The sequence below is a fragment of the Borostomias antarcticus genome (genome assembly GCF_949987555.1).
Source record: "Borostomias antarcticus genome assembly, chromosome: 36".
Lineage (NCBI taxonomy): Eukaryota > Metazoa > Chordata > Actinopteri > Stomiiformes > Stomiidae > Borostomias > Borostomias antarcticus.
The window spans coordinates 2,759,635-2,777,243 of record NC_140269.1 but is presented as its reverse complement, the minus strand read 5'-3'; the positions used below and the strand labels follow the sequence as shown (position 1 = coordinate 2,777,243).

At 50.2% G+C, this 17,609-nt stretch overlaps 1 pseudogene across 1 annotated transcript in view; it reads right to left on the bottom strand.

Moving 5' to 3' along the window:
- LOC311328013 (major histocompatibility complex class I-related gene protein-like) overlaps positions 1–8,285 on the bottom strand; it is a 17,117-nt pseudogene extending 8,832 nt beyond the window's left edge. The window contains exon 1 of the transcript XR_014631369.1: positions 8,144–8,285. The product of XR_014631369.1 is annotated as a major histocompatibility complex class I-related gene protein-like (transcript). The remainder of the gene's footprint in view (positions 1–8,143) is intronic.
- Positions 8,286–17,609: the final 9,324 nt, after the last annotated feature.

The window sequence follows — 17,609 nt, the reverse complement described above, 5'->3', positions numbered from 1 at the left end:
CTTTGTCTTTCGTTGTCTTTCTGTCTCTCTCTCTCTCCCTCTCTCTCTCTCTCCCTCACTCTCTCTCCCTTTCTATCTCACTCTCTCTCTCTATCTCTCTCTCCCTCTTTCTCTGTCCCTCTCTCCCCCTCTCTCTCTCTCTCTCTCTCCATCTCTCTTTCTCTATCTCTCTCTCTCTCTATTTCTTTCTCTCTCACACACACACTCTCTCCCTCTCTCTCCCCCCCTCTCTCTCTCTGTCTCTCTCTCTCTTTGTCTTTCGTTGTCTTTCTGTCTGCCTCTCTCTCTCTCTGGCTCTGTCTCTCTCTTTCTCTGTCTTGTTGTCTCTCTCTCTGTCTCTCTCCCTTTCTCTCTCTCCCTCTCCCTTTCTCTCCCTCTCTCTCCCTCCCCCTCTCTCTATCTCTCCCTCCCTCTCTCCCTCCCCCTCTCTCTCTCCCTCTCTCTTTCTCTATCTCCCCCTCTCTCTCTCCCTCTCTATCTCTTTCTCTATTTTTACTCTCTCTCACTCTCTCCCTCTCTATCTATATCTCTCTCTCCCTCTCTCTCACACTCACTCTCTCTCTCTCCCTCTATCTCTCTCTCTCTCCCTCTCTCTCTCTCTCTCTCTCTCTCTCTCCCTCTCTCTCTCAACACCCTCTCCTCCTCCCACGGTCCTCTCTTTGGATCTGGGACTGGACTCTGTTGACAGACGCACGCACATTCAAACAACACCTGTCCAGCCATTATCACCTGCCCTCACTGGTAAACCACAGTCCTGACATAACACCCTCCACATAGCTAACTAGACTACACATCCCACCTCCAGGACTACAAGCGCTCCATCCACTCTCCCACACTTCCCCTCCCCTCTCCCTGTGAACAGATCCTCCCTCGGGATCAAGGAGTCCTGCTCTGAGACTCTCTTTGGACCCCCGGGTCAGACCCGTTACCCAGAACCCACTAAACAACTGACAGTGAGCACAGCCCACATGTAGGCTGCTATCAGACAGGGCTCCACAATATGAACATGCTCAACACTTCAGGAACCCCTTTGAGACAGTAGAGATTTGATCATGGTTGGTACGTCCTGGGACATCACTCAAAACTAGGCTAATCAAAGCAACAGAGGTTAGCTTTCAAAACTGAACGTCCAAACAGTTCAACTGGAGGAGGAATTCTACATCTCTAAAAGACAACTGATATAAAGTAGCCTATGGTCATTCAAATCAAGTAGGCTTAATAGACCTGTAAAAAGAAGATACGTTTAAATGCCAGTCATTTCCACTATCCACATTCACCTCTAGTCTGCTACTATTCAGCCAAAGATACGTATGAAATAACATTACATTCAAGTTCAGCCAACTCACTCACTTTCTGGACACAGACAGGGTGTTTGGTCTACATACATGAGCTCATGATATGGGACTAGGCAGACCTTTATTCAATCACATGAACTCTTATATTTAGTCAATTTATTGACAAAAGAGTAATATTAATATCTTCATTTTTGTGTGAAATCAAAGACCAAATCAATAGTGTGCAGATGTAGCATTCATAGTGTATTTAAATTGAGAGTCGGGGTTTGAGTCTATGTTCCCCATCAGCTCTCTCTGTCACAGTGAGATCAGGTGTCTGAACACAGCAGCGTCCCAAACAGCTTCACTCTGCTGCTGAGTTACTGTTTCACTATGAAACCAAACACACAGGACATGTCCTTCAGGGGTGGATGAGGACTTGGATGTCCAGAGGTCACGCAGAGAAGCCATGATTAGCTAGCTGACAGACATTTCTCTCTTTTGCTCTTATATTGAATAATCATATGTTTGAGACAGGGGACACTACAGTATATAGAATCATATTTGTGTAACATGGAATAGATAAACGTTGCTGCCCAAACACAGCGGTGTCAGCCCATCAAGAAATGACAACTAGAATGGTCTGTCTGTGTGTCAACCTAAAAAGAGTTTATCAGGTCAACATCAACAACTACCAAGACTAATGTGTTATAGTTAGAACCCTGTACTTTTTATTAGTATTCTATTTAACCTTTAATGAAGTACTGAGGCTTGGCTGAGGGTGGCAGGTAGTTAGTGACATGTCAGCCATTGATGGATCGATGGCCTGGTCATTAACTCTTCTGGGTGGGGGGGGGGGGGGGGGGCATTTACAGCCATCTACAGCAGGCCGGGCCAGTTAGCGCCGGGAATATCCCCTCTGAATATTTCACTCACAGCAACCAGGCCGGCCCACACCACTTGATGAGGACCGGCCCATCGGGATCAGTCCCGAGCGTCCCGATGGCCAGACCGCCATTGACTTCAATTATATAGCGCTTTTAAATACGCATGCGCACGCACACACACACATACTGTACACACACATGCACACACACACGCACACACACACATACAGACAAACACACACAAGCACATCCACATGCACACAAACACATATGCCCACACACACACACACACATAAAGGATCAATAAAAGTAAGGGTTCACTGAGTCAGCCTGTCTATGTTGTGATGGACACAACACTTCATTACTAAAATGGGATAATGTTGTGTTTAGTAGCACCATGCCTTCATAACACTGCTACACAGCTGCCTGAGACTCCTGGGATCCAATCATAACTGGCTCTCATCATTTGAAGCGCCCTCTAGTGGTCATTGTGGGCTAACAATAAATATTGGAAGTGAAGTCAACTATTCAACCAGATTCAAGAAAATATGGCATAATATTACACAAATAGAGGGTTATTTCAAAGTCCATGGAATTTGAAAGTACATTATAGTAGCTGCAACAGCTGGACTAAAGGTTCCAAATGGTACAGTAAACATATTAAAAACATACCTATCCATTCAACACATGAAGATATACTGTACGTAAAAGCATTTCTCTAAGTGAAATAACAAATAACAAAGACAAACGATGAATTCTGAAATGCCCATCATCTGTAATTTTACTCAAAAGGTTCTACTGACCAGCATGTGCTGCATGGATTCCCAGAAGAAGCCAGATGATCAACTTCATAGTGAAGTTGGTTGAAGGAAGAACACATCTGAGGGGAAATGTATTCAATGGGACAGACAAGTCTCTCTGCGTCTGGATTCTCTAGCGTCTCTACGTTAATGAGGAGAGAGATCAGAAGGTTCAGAGACTAGACTCCGCGCTGCTTTAAGCCAATGGGATTTTGAACTGCAGAGCGTCAGTGAAATCTAAGCAGCAGAGGTTGCCTATCCAAACTGACAGTAGCTCAGAGTAAGCACAGTTAAACTGACTTTGGTTGAATTCACTACAAATGCATCTCAGAAAATTTGAATATTGTGGAAAGTTCATTATTTTCCATAATTTAATTCAAAAAGTGAAACTTTCATATATTATAGATTCATTACACATGTAGTGAAATATTTCAAGGCTGATTGCCTCCATTTTGCTCCACGTTGATGCAGTAATTTGTGCAAAAGGAGCCCCCACCAAGTATTGAGTGTATACTGAACATACTGTACAATCATAAAGATTAAAACAAAAAATGCTTGAAATATTTCACTTTGTGTAATGGATCTAGAATAAATGAAGGTTTGTAAATTACAGAAATTAATGAACTTTTTCACAATATTCTAATTTTTTAAGGATGCATCTGTAGTTTGGACCTGGTAAACTAAAAGAAAGACTAGTTCTGACTAAATTAGCTCACAACAACCCAATATGACCAATTGGATGTGTCTGAACCCGTTATGTTCCAGTGAGATCAGGTGTCTAAGCAGCGTCCCAAACAGCTTCACTCTGCTGAGCTGAGAGCTTTTAGTATCATTATCATGAAAGAACAGACTATGTGTTTCAGGGATAAATGACTCACATTATTAACTGCTATCAGCTGTGTTCAAATTCATCACCAATAACATCAATAACATTTTGTTGAGGACTTTGATTGATCACCTACTGTGATCAATGAGAGAATAATGTTTTTCCCATTTAAGTATTCTGAGACTGTGTGAGTGTGTGTGTGTGTGTGTGTGTGTGTGTGTGTGTGTGTGTGTGTATTAGAGATGTGTGGATGGAGTTTGAGCACCCGACTCCGCGTGCACTCATCAATCATCCACCCGCCACCCACCCGACGTCATTATCTTCTAAAATTTAGAGACCCGCACCCAACCCGCCAAACAGGAAGTTATTAAGCTATATTTACATTTAAATGATGTCCAGCCGTTCCTGCTCATTCACTTTTCATATAGGCACATTTTCTTGACTTAAACAATTTAAAGATTATAGGCTCGCTTTCGCAGGATCTCGGTTGACGAAGTGGTCGAGGGTATTTGAGTGAGCTGCTGGCAGGTCTCACGCTTTCTCGCAGTTGTTATAATATAATATATATAATTATCGTAGTTATTAAATACGAATATAACTGACAAATCCACCCGCAATCCACCCGAAATTAATCACAATGTTGATTGGCCCACCCACGGGCCGCAATATTCGCATCTCTAGTGTGTGTGTGTGTGTGTGCGTGACTTGTGCGCTTGTTCTCTGTAAAGCGCATTGTGTTGCCTCTGGGTATGAAATGCACTACACAAATAAAGCTTTGATTGATTGATTGATTGACATGTCCTTCAGTGACAGAACTCCTGGGTGGTGAGAAGGGATGAGCATGACAGAGGATTAAAGACATGAAGAATGATTTAGGAGATCTAATTGTTGGCTTGTTTGGGATGAAAGAGAAATAAAAAGTAGTAGTGTTGGACGTTACAGATCATTAAAAAGATGAACAATGATACGTTCAAAACGCAGTGGGACAGTTTGGGAAGAAACATGACCAGTAGTGTCAAATTATATGAAGCTTCAACTTAACTTTGCTTATTCTTGTGTTGAAGAAACTGAACCATGCTGACTCCGGCTTTGTATGACATTGATATGGCGTTAAACTAGAAAACATACCAGGAATACCACATGATGCTGCAGAGGATTGGAACGTACCTGCACAAGCGCTCACACACACACACACACACACACATACACACACACACCCACACACACGCACACACACTCTCTCTCTCACATACACACAAACACACACACACACACACATACATACACACACACGCACACACACACACACACACACTCTCTCTCTCTCTCACATACACACACACACACACACGCGCACACACACACACACGCACACACACACACACACTCTCTCTCTCTCACACACACAAACACACACACATACACACACACTCTCTCTCTCACATACACACAAACACACACACACACACACACACACAGGGGCGGATATGGCTATGTTGAGGTGAGCATCACATCCTGGTCCTCCTCCATTTTGAGTTTCTCTACCACTCCTGAGATGGCCGTCAACACTCTGTCACATCATGGAGTTGTCATGACGTTCTTCACAGCTGAGAGGAACACAGAACATTGATACATGTCTGTTACTCTTCATGAGTCACACTGTCATAATGGGACTTCCTCTCTAGTCAACTGAAGCCCCTGGTTCACATGTAAACCAGAAGATGTTTCTGCATGGGCTAAAGGGCCAACCAACCAGCATCTATGCTCACCAGTATTTACACCTCTTCTATTCAGATTTAGGGGCCGTGTTCTGCAACTGTCAAACTCTCAGAGAGCATTGTGGGATGTGAGTCCAGCAGGGATATCCAGATTGTTCAGTTATTAAACCTGTGAACTCAGCTCAACGCTCACGGCTGGATAGTTCCTTGATCAAAATCAGCACAATAAGAAACACTCTCAGATTCTGCCAACCAGACGAGGGATGAGCTGGGTCACAGTGCCACCTACAGGCAGCAGTCTGTCATCCCCCCTGACGCTGTTTCTGAGAAATCACGTGGTTCAGTCACTTGGCTGGCTGGCCTGTCTGTTCACCAGCAACTCTGTGGCTCCTGTCAACAAAGGACTGGTACCGACACCTAAACCAGGAAGTAAGATCAGCAGGGTTGATAACTGTCTGTCTCTCAGGTCATGAGATGGGAAATGGGAAATGACAGGACTTATATAGCACTTTTATCCAAAGCGCTTTACAATGAAGGCCTCTCATTCACACAGCTGCTATGCAAGGTGCCAGCCTGCTCATTGGGAGTCATTTGGGATTCAGTGTCTTGCCCAAGGACACTTTGACATGTGGACAGGAGGCAGGATTTGAACCGCCGACCCTACGATCATTGGACGACCCGCTCTACCTCCTGAGCCACAGCCGTCTCCTTGGATGTTTCACACCACCTTGTTTTCCTGCATTAAGACAGGGAGGGAATTCTTCCACGTCCCCCATTCAGGAATGATGGGATGAGAAAGAAGATTCATCATCATCACTAGTAGGACCGCCCCCTGAAAGAAGATTCATCATCATCACTAGTAGGACCGCCCCCTGAAAGTCCACCAGTCAAAACATCAGTCAGAGACCCTTAAGACCACTGAGATATGTAGCCCCCACCCATAGAGAGCCTACTGTACCACTGATGATTACATAGAGAGAGCCTACTGTACCACTGATGATTACATAGAGAGAGCCTACTGTACCACTGATGATTACATAGAGAATCTACTGTACCACTGATAATTACATAGAGAGAGCCTACTGTACCACTGATGGTTACATAGAGAGCCTACTGTACCACTGATGATTACATAGAGAGAGCCTACTGTACCACTGATGATTACATAGAGAGAGACTACTGTACCACTGTAGCTAATTACATAGAGAGAGCCTACTGTACCACTGTAGCTGATTACATAGAGAGAGCCTACTGTACCACTGATGATTACATAGAGAGAGCCTACTGTACCACTGATAAATACATAGAGAGAGCCTACTGTACCACTATAGCTAATTACATAGAGAGAGCCTACTGTACCACTGATGATTACATAGAGAGAGCCTACTGTTCCACTGATAAATACATAGAGAGAGCCTACTGTACCACTGATGATTACATAGAGAGCCTACTGTACCACTGTAGCTGATTACTGTATCACTGTAGCTACAGAAGGCAACACTGCGCTTATTCCAAAATGACATTATGGGTTACCAGGGTTACCATACAGTATCATCTGAACATCCACCTGTACTAATGCACCATGGCCTTCCATCAGAGTATGATGATGATGATGATGATGAGGGATACTGAGTCTGGTATAATGATGCCATCTACTGGCTATAACTAGGAATACATTCAACAGGTCACCTGCACTTTGCATCCCATCATATTTCTGCTATCATCACACAAGCTCTAATGATGTGTAGCCCTGCTTATATCCTCACGCTCAACCACCAGAAATATGAACCTGAACATCACACTGAAACAAATGTTCCTCAGTCTGAGTTCATGTCCTGGGTGTGTCTATTGAGAGATCAGACTTTAGCAGCATAGGCCTGTCCCAAACCTCTCAGGTTCTAATGTGGTCATTCCTGATAGGAATGTCTTATACAATGTTAAAACCATCACTGAACCATCACCTAATCCTCTAAAAAAGAAAGTTCCTGCTGTCCTCTGATTGGCTCTGTAGGCGAGTCTCTTCCTACCAAAGTGTAACTAGTTACCAGGCAGAACTGGGACAGCCATGTTGTAGGCTAGTGAACATAGCTTTAAACACAAGTGTAAAAGACAACAAATATGGTCTGGCTACTCAAGTTGTTTTTGTACCAAAAAGCAACAACAACAGTCATGTGCAAGTCCATAAATAGTTCAGATAGCAGAGTAGCCTATCCAGTACCCAGCTAGCAGATCACGGGAGGGCAGACAGCGGCCCGCTGAAGACCAATTCGGTTGAACACCGATATAAGAAAACCCAGATCATCAACCAGAACAAAAAAGTTCCCTCATAATAGAACCAACGCAGTCAATAGGCTTTATATTGCACTATATGGATGTAAGCCCTTAAATTCAAGTAGATAGTGATCACATTATGTGGAGTCGTCTGAAGGCATGCAACGTGCTCTATAGGTGTCGCATCATCCGACCCGAACCCTCATCTAAAACAGCCCCAGATTGTGATCAAAAAGATCACATTCACAACTATAACAATTTATTTGACGTGACAGTAGTTTAACTATTTCACTTTCACATTTAAAGTGAAAATAAATACCGTAACATAAAAATGACCATCAGTAAAACTTTAATTTAGGCTACTGACCAGCATACGCTCCAGAAATTCCCAGAAGAAGCGAGATGATCAACTTCATGTTTAATTTGGTCGTTGGATATATCTTAAAACAACATCTACATCGACTAGGCTACTTGATTACTGTAGTTCGCGATGTTCTCAGCTCTCAGAACCGCTGGTCGCAAAAGAGCAGACTTGTCTCTCACGTCAACAAATAATAGTTCTCTGCGGGGGCTGAGCCAATGGGAATTAAGATCAGTGTAGATCGTCAGTAGTATCTAGGGTGGACAGAGTTACACAGGTTGGTAATGGAAACTGAAAGTAAAATACAGATGGAGCCATCATTTCTATGGAGCCATGATCCAGTTTAAAAGTTACAGGACTTCTCTACAGAGTTCATATAAGGGGAGTGAATAGTGCAACATAACCTTGGCTGTCCCACATTCCTGGTTTTGAGTTTTTTCCTTTGTTTGATATCTCGGTTTTGAAATAAACGCGTCCCGGCGCTAACCTGCTCCCCTGACTCCACCTCAGTGCTTAACTCCACCCTGCCCCCCCCTGATTCCACCTCAGTGCTGAACTCCACCCTGCACCCCCCTGACTCCACCTCAGTGCTGAACTCCACCCTGCATTCCCCCTGACTCCACCTCAGTGCTGAACTCCACCCTGCATTCCCCCTCGGTGTCCCACAGGTGGTGGAGGAGGTGGGCAGCGTGAGTCCTGCAGGAGTCCAGCACAACCCTGACAGAGATGAGCGCTCTGGAGAACGCTGTGACCCCCCTGCTGCAGGCCCAGGCGCAGTTACAGGATGGACTCAACCGGCTCCCCCACCCAGAACCCCCCTGACCCAGCTGTTCCCCAGGCTAGGACCGGAGGACGATATGGAGGCCTGGCTGGAGTTACTGGACAGGACGGCGGGCCGTGAGCACTGGGCCCGGGGAGAGTGGGCCACCATCCTGGCCCCGGTCCTCACCGGAGAAGCACAGAGGGCTCGTCATGACCGTGAAGAGGAAGCGGCGGACTACCACACCCTGGAGACCGCCATCTTGGCCCAGTACGGGGTGAACCCTCAGGCCCGAGCCCAGCTACGGCACTCCTGGGATATCGACCTACGCGGACCAGTATGCCGCCAGGTGACCCAGCTAGACCGTCTAACCCGCCGTTGACTCACCACGGAGGAGGGCCCCTGCGCGCTCGACTGGCTGGTCATGGGCCGATGCCTGAGGCTCCTCCCCCCGGCCGCCATGAGGCAGACGGCCTTCAGCAGCTGATCTCCCCTTCCCCCGGGAGGGACACGGAGGCCAGCCGGGCCGGTTAAGCGCAGCTCAGAGAGAGGAAGAGAGGCTGAAACACGCCTGGCCCAGTGTGAAGGAGCATCATGGGAAGCCTCTCGGTCCGCTGAGTCCCCTGGTCCCTCCACACTTCTGCACCAACAACCGTCTGTTGTACCGCGTCATGAAGTCGGACCATAACCTCGCTGAACAGCTGGTTGTGCCTAAGTGTTATGTGTTTTGTTCATGGCCCACATCCACCTCCTGGGGGCGCACCTGAGGGTGGATGAGACACCGGAGAGGATCCAAGCAGGCCCGGAGTTAAACGCGTGGTCACTCACCATTGCCAACGGTGGGAGACCTGTCAGCTGACCGCTCCCCGGCCCCACTACCGCAACCCGTTGATCCCGCTGCCGGTCCTCGACGTGCCGTTTGACCGGATTGCCGTTGTCATGTCCCCTAGAGGGCGTGATGTACTGGTGGAGGTGTGGAGTGAACACAATGGGCAAGAGGCCAATATTTCAAATATCCATAATTTATTAACAAAAATAATAATAGACCACAGGGAACAGGCGGAACTAAGAACGGTGTCACGAATCAAAATCAATAAAGATCCCTTCCTAAACCTACCTGCCTGACCAAACAAAAAGACTTCCCTATCTAATAGCCAGCTGAGTGATGACCAGCATGACTATAAAACATACATGGGGTGACACACGCTCCTAACCTGATGTTCTGACAGGAAGTCACCTACGTGTTGGGAATGTAAACGCCGGAGTGGCTTGCCTGTTCCCCCCTCCACCGGGCAAATAACTCATAACACTACAAGTTAACTGTTAACCATTAACTTAACACGTGACCAACAAACATAAAACTCCTGTGCACTGTACAGGGACAACTAACTACGACAAAAACATCAAACACAGACTAGTGCAGCTACAACAGATTACAACAAAGAGGCAAACATAACAGAGGTAACAAAATTAACCAAAATACCAGCCAGTAGCACACACAATGCAAACCAGGACATCACTAACCAGGCCAGGTCTAGCCTGGCTTATGTGCGTGGCTGGCTTGTTTCTGTTCAGGACTGGTAGGACGGAATGGAAATGACATGAAATAATGTCTGATAAATTAAGATAGGTCTTGTCGCCTGGACACATCAGTTCCAATGCTTCAAATGCTAATCTAGCACAATAAGAGCGGGATAGCCAGTTAGCTCATGAGCTCACAACACCTATCAGCAGCTTCCATAATGGTAGCAGTCAGTGGCTAAAGCAGTTCTATATCGTGGAGCTCCGCCCCACAGGCTTCGCTCCTAGTGGCTTGACCAATCGTAGCTAGCTACGCACACTGAACATTTTTTTTTTACTAAGCACGCACCTCGACCAATGGGAGTAAACCGGTGCCTTGCCAGAAAACCCGCGAACCCAGGGTATAAATAGCCTGTCATACCGTCAGTTCGGCTCCTTAAAATCTTCAGCTCGCAAAAGAACAATGAGAGAGAAGAATCCTCCGATTAAGAAGATGCCTTCGGCGGCTCTGGCAGCATCAGCGCCCCTGCCTCTACCTTCTTCTTCTTTCCGCTGCCGCTGCCCCAACCCACGGCGGGCAGAAGACCGGCACTCCCTGTGCTTCATCTGCCTGGGGCAGCGACATGCCACCGAGGGACTGGATCCCTCTCCTGCATGTGGGGAATGCCGTCTGCTTCCTGCGGCGGCTAGGATGGAGCGGGCGGCGTTTCTCTTCAAGCAACAGCCAGAAGATACGCTGGACCAGCTCGACTCCTTCCAACCCACACCTGCCGTGGATACTACACTCCCGGCGTGCCAGCTGTCACCGCCGGCAGACGCCGTTTCCATCCCCCTTCAACCCGACGCCGTCAGTGATGAGGAAGGGGAGGAAGTTTGCTGCCGGATTCAGAGCTGTCTGGCCCCGAAGATTCTGCCGCGGCTTCCGACGCTCGGGCGTCCACCGCCCCCTCTGCTGCTCTGGGAGACGACTGTGAGTTTCGCAGCGACCTACCGCTTCACATCGGCAGGGCGGCATCCCTCCTCGGTGTCCAGAGTCCGGAGGATGAGGCGGAAGAGGGGCTTCCACTCTGGAGTCTGGTACGCTACGGCCAAACCGGTCGGCGTAAACGCCAGCTCCTACCCGCCATGCCTGGCCTGGAGGTCTGGGTCAGGGCGGAATGGGAGAGCCCTATCAACATCAGGGCTCCCCTCAGGGCTCACGCTGCAGCTACTCAAGTCCACGGGTGGAGTGCCTGCACCGTCTCCCTGCAACTGGAAGCGGAGCTTGCTGCGGTCCTCGTCCCTGGTTCTTCTGCCTGGGGGTCCTCCAAGAGACCATCCATGCCTGCGGCCAGGGATAAGACCACCATGGCCTTAGCGGAGAAGAGCTTCGAACTAGCTGCCCAGGCAGTGGCAGCCTGTTCATCCATCGCTCTTCTGGCCTGCTACATATCCAAACTGGTGCTAGACGACAACAACGCTCCAACTGAGTCCCTCAAATCCGAAGACGCGGATGCGGCGGGAGCCATCAGCAGGCTGGTCACCACCAGCGCTTCCTGCCTCGGGTGTTGGCTTCCAGCGTGGTTCAACAGCGCCATCTATGGTTGTCACTCACCGGTCTCAAAGAGGAGAGCAAGGCTGCTCTCATCAACAGCCCCATTTCTACGGAGGGTCTGTTCGGCTTGGCCGTTTCCAACCTCCTGGAACAGTGCAAGTCTCGTGACCAGGATGTGGCGGTCCTCTCGTGCCATCTTCACACCCAGAGGGGCTGCCGGGCACCACCATCTCGCCCTCCCGATGGCCGTCCCGCCTCCTCAGGCACCGCCAGACGCAGGGCTCGAGGTAAGACAGCTGTCTCTCGTCCCGAACGGCACGGTGAGGCTCCGGCCTTGCAGTCACCGCCCTCCCAGCCTCCCTCGATGCAGCCCCGTGTCGCCCCGGCTTGGGGCTCACGGGCACACAAGAGACAGCCCACGACTACTCCCATCAGACGTCCGGTGCCCAAGTTGCCGCGTAGCTACTGACGGGTTGCGGGGATGTCAGACAGTGTTTCGAGTCCAAGTGAAGCTCTGTGTTCGGGCCCTCCGAGCGAGTTAGCATCGGAGAGCGCCCATGTAACTAGGACCGAGTTCAATAAACACGCAGCTGCACTTTATTCAAGTTGTCACGGCTCGGTTTATGGGTTTTCACAGTCTGCATCCCCTGCTAGTCATTCTACTGTTTTCACTCCGGTTCTGAGCCCCGCGCGAGCGCTCGGAACCGTAGAGAGAGACGGTACTTTATCCGCCAGCGTTTCTGGGCCCCATGCGAGCAGCCCGGTCACGCCCCACGCCTCGGTTCCGAGCCCCGTGAGAGCGCTCGGAACAGATGAGACAGCTGATGGTAACTCAGGCCCAATCTCAAACCACCCCCTAAGCCCTCGCCCTATCCACTCCCCCTCCGTTTGCGCGTTCACGCCGAACTTCGCCATGTTAAGGGCCGTCCCAAACCAATTAGCGCGGAGTGCGCTTGGAGTGCGAGTGGGCTGTCAACCCCTTAAATAGCAAGCCTGCATCGGCTCCCGATAGCCGAAGGAGGAAGTGCACGTGCCAAAGAGATGCCGCAGGAAACCACATATAAATAAAGTTCCGTCTTCCTACACTGTCAATTATTTTAGATTATTTTACAGCACTCAAACATTTGTTTTTCTCACACTGATTTCACTGCCTCAAACAAAATGGCAGAATATGGTGTCAAAAGATACAACCAAAAATAGGAGAACATCACTTTATCCCTATATCACTTGACTTGTAGCAAACTCTTAAAAGCCTGTATTCATAGCCGACATAAAATAAATCTAAATAGGCCTAGGTCTTCATCAAATGTACATCATATATTCCATTATTTACAGGGACAATGGAACAGACAAAGCAACTGATTAGGCTGCGATATGCAAATGCCTGTTCACAAAAGAAGGAATTCTGCCAAAGAGGCATGGGAGTAAGTTATTAATTGATTTATGTATTTGTCTCGGGACAGTGTTATACAGTAGTATTTATTTAATTAGAGTTAATTTGCAAAAACCTACTTGTGTTTGGATTTTTGACCATTTCTCATCAAACATGGATTTAATTATAGTGATTTATATTTGTATTACAAATCATAAACATTTTCCCATAAATCACCTAAACATGCCATGGTGACGGCCCTGTCCCGGTCGGTTCCGGTGGAGTGGGGAGTCCGCATGGAGGTATAATATAAACCGGGAGTCCGTCACACATTTGGCTTTCCATTTATATACCCTCCCCCTCGATTGAGAGTGCCCTCCACACTTCATTTGGAGGGACACTCGGTGGCGGAGTGGGAGTGGGTAGGGGGTGGTTTGAGATTGGGCCTCAATTCTCTGAGAATGTTGCCTCAGTTTCTTCCGGGGGGCGTTACGAAAACTGCGCATGTTTCATGGTCGCGCAGTTCCTCGTATGACCACAAGCCGGCGACATACACCACGCCATCGGTGGGCCCCATGAGAGAGCCTGCACTCGCGAGCTCAGGGTTCACATTTGCACTGCCCGAGCGGAGCTACCCGGTGTGAGTTTCAACACTTCCTTTTCGGTAGCGGGCCCTGCGAGAGTGCCCTTCCCCGTTCAGGGGAACAAGTTGGCGGCTAGCTTTGTGAATGTGTCTAGCTCCGCTTGTGCTAAGGGTCACACAGAGCCTACGGGCTCGTGTGTTGTTGTGACATGCCTGTTCATGACAGTTCAGCACGTCACCGCTCGGCCAGCGTGTCTGCATCTGGGTGCACGTCAAATAACACACCCACTAATAATGACAGTGTTGCCTGTCATCGACGGCACTCGCTGGTCAATGTAAAGAGCTTTGTCCCCTCTGTTTGCTTATCTGCTAAATACAAGGGGCGCTCGCAGTCTGTCTCAAACGGTATCTCGCAGTGTTGGCTGTTCGCCTAGTAAGGCTAAAAACCCCAGCGCGATTCAGCCAGCCTTTTCGAGAGACGTGTCAGTACCGGTTTCGCGGTGGTTTTCGCCCAGTGTAGAGGGCTTGATTTCCTCGCAACCGGCTACCGATCTCAGGGGTACAGCCAGGTTTTCACCTGAGGGGTCTTGCTCTTTAGCTTTTAACCCCTCGGTGCCCAGCTCACATTCGCTGCACGCGCCGGCCCCCTCTCCAGTCAACCTGCGGGTTTCGCGGGAGAGAGGGAGAGAGGGAGAGAGGGAGAGAGGGAGAGAGAGAGGGAGAGAGGGAGAGAGGGAGGGGAAACGGCCTCTCGTTCGGCATAACGCGCGGAGCTCTTCCACCTTGATGTCTGATGCGGCGCGTTTTCAGCAGGCTGATAACCAGGCGGGGACTTCTGGGACTCCTGTGGTTTCTCCGCAGCCCTTTCTGGGGCGACCCCCCATGGCCCGTGATTCTGATTCATTTCAGTTTTACGGGGGCGGTCAGGGTCGAGGAGTTATATACCCAAGTCCTCTCTCACATACCAAGGTTTTCAGCCCAACCTCTCTCAGACCACTTCCCCACCTGGATGGCGTTATGCTCCCCATCCAGCTGGCTCAGTCGAGTTCTGAGGGAGGGATACTCCATCCAGTTCCGCTGTCCCCCGCCTCCTTTCCGGGGCGTGGTGGAGACTGCGGTCTCGTCCCCTGCCCAGTCCTTGGCTCTCACAGGAGAGATCACAGAGCAATTGAGCAAAGGGGCAATTACAGTGGTCCCTCCGGAGCAGAGGAATACGGGTTATTATTCCCGCTACTTCCTCGTGCCCAAAAAGACGGGCGGTGTGCGGACAGTTTTGGACCTGAGCCTCTTCAACAAGTCGGTCTCCAAACTGAAATTCCGCATGCTGACGGTGCGTCAATTACTGGAGATGTTTCTCCCTGGCGACTTCTGCACCAGCATAGACCTGAAGGATGCTTACTTTCACGTTCCTATCGTGCCTCGGCACAGACGGTTCCTGAGGTTCGCTTTTCAGGGCGTGGCTTACGAGTATACCAGACTCCCGTTCGGTTATGCTCTAGCACCGCGGACAATGTCTGGACACAGCTCTTGCGCCGCTGCGCAGACAGGGCGTCAGAGTACTAGCCTACCTCGACGACCTGCTGGTGTTAGCGCCGTCCGCACAGCTGGCGATGGTACATACCGCATGTCTAGTGAGCCATCTCACTCGCCTTGGATTTGCCATCAATCGGGAAAAGAGCTCTCCATGGCCCTCACGCCAGGTGACCTATTTAGGTCGCAACCTGGACACGATATATCTCTCCGGAGGGCTCGCCCATTAGCGGCGGTCTCAGCGCATTCGGTCATGCGTCTGCTCGGTCTCATGGCAGCAGCTCATGTGGTGGTCCCCCTCGGCCTGCTTTACATGAGACCGTTTCAGAGATGGTTCGCCCAGCTTCGTCTGCATCATTCGTCGCCGTGTGTGGTTACTCCTGTCACTGTCGACGGGTCTGGCTTATTGGATGGACTGGCGCATCTTCGCTCGCGGGGTTCCACTGGGCCGAGTGTCAAATTACGTTGTGGTGTTCACAGACGCTTCCCGCGATGGGTGGGGAGGGACTTGCGAGTCCCAGGCCGTCGGGGGTGTGTGGGCCGCGGGAGAGCGGCGCCACATCAACCTCCTGGAGGTTGTTGCTGGTTCTGCGTCACTTCGCACAGCTGGTGCGCAGCCGCCATGTGCTAGTGAGGTCAGACAACCAGACGACGGTGTCTTATATCAATCGCCAGGGCGGTGTTCGCTCTCAGTCACTTCACCTCCTGGCCGTGGACCTGTGGGTGTGGGCGGCGGCCAACCTCAAGTCCTTGAAAGCCCTTCACATAGCTGGGCGTCTGAATGTCGGGGCCGACCTGATGTCTCGAGGCGGCCCTCGACGGGACGATTGGAGCTTGCACCCCCAGATTGGGAAACTTCTGTGGGCCCGCTTCGGGAGGGCGGAGGTGGACCTGTTCACGTCGAGAGAGAACGCGAAGTGTCCCGTCTGGTACTCCCTAGCTCCTCAGGACAACCCCCCGCTAGGAACGGACGCTTTCGCTCATGCTCCGTGGCTTCTCTTATACGCCTTCCCTCCAACAGCCAACAAGTGGCGGCGATGGCATCGGAACAGCCATGGCCCATTCCGCTGTGGCCGAACGCGTTGTCCCAGGCCAGGGGTGCGATTCGCGTTCCCCCGGTACTGGGCAAGCCATTGGTGGCCTGGCGGCTGAGCGGCAGAGACTGTCCCACAGAGGAATGTCTCCAGCCGTAATCAGTACTATCCAGAGCACCCGTGCTAGCTCCACTGCTAAGCTTTATTCTAGCAAGTGGGCGGCCTTTGCACGCTGGTGCGAAGAGAGAGATTTGCTCCCCGAGTGCTGCTCTGTGGAGGCTATTCTCGAGTTCCTTCAGCACCTTCTGGATCATGAAAGCGGGCTAGCGGCGTCTACTATCCGTGTGTATGCCTCCGCTATCTCCGCCTGTCACGAGGGCTTCGCGAGGACTACGGTCTTCGCACACCCCTTGGTCAGAAGTTTTTTGACGGGAGTTTGGCGCCTACGCCCTGTGAGGAGGGCGACGGCGCCGCAGTGGGATCTTCCTCTGGTGCTGAACGCGCTTTGTGAACCGCCGTTCGAACCCATAGAGGAGGTGTCGCTTAAGTGGCTCTCACTTAAGACTGCTTTGCTCTTAGCTCTTGTCTCAGGCAAGCGGGTCAGTGACTTACGGGCGCTGTCCATACGGCCAGGATGTCTCGTCATCACTGGTGACGCGAGTAAGGCTGTTCTGCGACCGAACCCTTCGGTGGTTCCAAAAGTGGTTCAGAGTGCATTCAGCGCGCTCCCGGTTGAGTTATCGGCCTTCTTCCCTCCGCCACAGGCAAACCAGGAAGAGGCCCATTTTCATCGGTTGTGCCCAGTACGTGCTTTGGCACAGTATGTCCGGCTCACGGCCGGGGTCAGGACCACATCCCAGTTACTAGTCTGTTATGGACCTGGGAAAGTGGGCTCGCCGCTCTCTAAGCAGCGTCTCTCCCACTGGTTGTGCGAGGGCACTACCCACGCCTATGAGGCGGCGGGTCGCCCTCTGCCTGAGACGGTGAGGGCGCACTCCACAAGAGGGGTGACCGCTTCGGCGGACCTCTTTGGAGGAGTAGCGGTTGCGGATATTTGTGCGGCAGCCTCTTGGGCTTCGCCTTTTATCCGGTACTATCTTTTGGATATGCCCCCCTCCTCTTTCGCCACCTCTGTTCT